Here is a 1,932-nt window from a genome sequence, read left to right as displayed (position 1 = left end):
GAACTGAGACCGGCAATATGTCGCGAGAGTTAAATATTATTGGCGATGCTTGAAGAGAGAGGGAGAGAGGGAATGAGAAAAAAGAGACTGTTAATCATGTCGGTGGCACCATCGCGTGCTCACATGGTAAATCAACAAGATCGACGAGTAACACGTGATATTCTCATGCAGAACCGAAAGTGCTACTAATAAAAACAAATTATGATTTATGATTTATGATTGCTCTAATTGATTGTTTTTTATTATATTTGGCATTATCTTAAACAATTAAACGAAAGAATAGTTATTAAAATTCATGAAAGAAATTATATTAATCATAGTTTGACACGCGCACTTATATTGATATGTAGAATAATTTTTATAATTAAAATTTATAAGTACACTGAAAAGAATTTATTGAATCTTAATAAGTATTTCTTTGAATAATATTATTATTTAAACATTTACTTGAGGAGTTCTCACGTTTGATGAAATATAAGACAATAACATACATGTAATAATATGTTAATAATACCTACAATATCTAAAAAAAATTTCATTGATTTTTATCGTATCATTTTGAAGATATTTAATTTTAAAGTTATAGAATTTTAAATTATAAATAGAAGGTATAACCTTGTCCTGTAGTTATTTTCTTTTAAATTGAGACACTGTAAGACAGCAATTTAAAAATTGTTATAATTATAAAGTGAACACTTAAGTTTGTTCTCGTAAAATTTCATTTAATCTGAATGTACAGTTTATTTTTTTTTACAAGAGATTCTTCAAAAAAGCTAGAATATATGTCAAATAGACGATGCGTATACACAACAAATGAGCATTTTACAATTTTTATTTTGTCATTTTAAAAATATTTAGTAACATATAAAATTAACAATAATTATATAATGGCATAAGACATTGTTAGTAATCTTTTTATTCTATTATTTTAATTGTTTTATTATGAATAAACTGTCTATCAACTAGGAAGTAGCGCAAGAACCTCCTTAAACATTTACAAACATTTAGTAAATAAATATTTATTCAATAAAAAAAATGACAATTAAATTAAATTAAATTAATAGCTTTGTATTAAATAAATTTATATGTTTATAAACATATAAATGTATACATTTGGTAAATATTTACTTAGAACTCTTCAAATAAATATTTATTAAAATTTAATTTTTTTTTTCAGTGTAAGAATAATATCGCAAAAAATAGTATTTCGGTAAAAAAAACAACTCTATTTTTCGGGCAAATGCCTTAAGCGGCTCACAATGAGATTTTAAAGACTTAAAGCCATAAAAAATTCAATTACAGTCGATTATTTTCTTAATATTCGACTATAATTGGCCAATTTCTTATGATTTTCTTATGAAGGCTTAAGCTTAAATTTTAGCCAACAAATTTATTGGGTTTTCATGATTTTTATTAAAGTTAATAATAAATACAATAATATTTACAATTGATTACAATTTAGTTTTAAAACTGCTATGTTGTGATACTTATTTTAATTAGCTTATCTTTGTATAAATAATTACATGCGTTAATGATTGGATTAGATTTGGATTTATTATTTCTCATAATACATCCTTTCTTATTTTAGTCATATTAATTTTTTTTTAGTTATTATTTATTAATTATCTGCTTATTAGTTATTCTATTATAATTCAACGAATAAACTTATTAAATTAATTAATTAATTTTTTGTATGAAATGTCTTCGAGGAACATCCTCCACGAGTAGAGAATGTTTATTTTTTATTTAAGACATCAACTGTGTTTTTATTAAAGTTTTTGTTTTTTCTTAATAATACTAATTTTTAATTAACACAATATAAATTATTTATTAATGAAACATTAATAAAATATACATCGATGATAATTATAAAAACCAATGATGATCACAAAAAAAGTTACAGTGATTTTTGTCTATAAAAAATCACACGTT

Source organism: Atta colombica, unplaced genomic scaffold, assembly GCF_001594045.1.
Source record: "Atta colombica isolate Treedump-2 unplaced genomic scaffold, Acol1.0 scaffold110, whole genome shotgun sequence".
In the NCBI taxonomy this organism is placed as follows: domain Eukaryota; kingdom Metazoa; phylum Arthropoda; class Insecta; order Hymenoptera; family Formicidae; genus Atta; species Atta colombica.
This window is presented reverse-complemented; position numbering follows the sequence as displayed.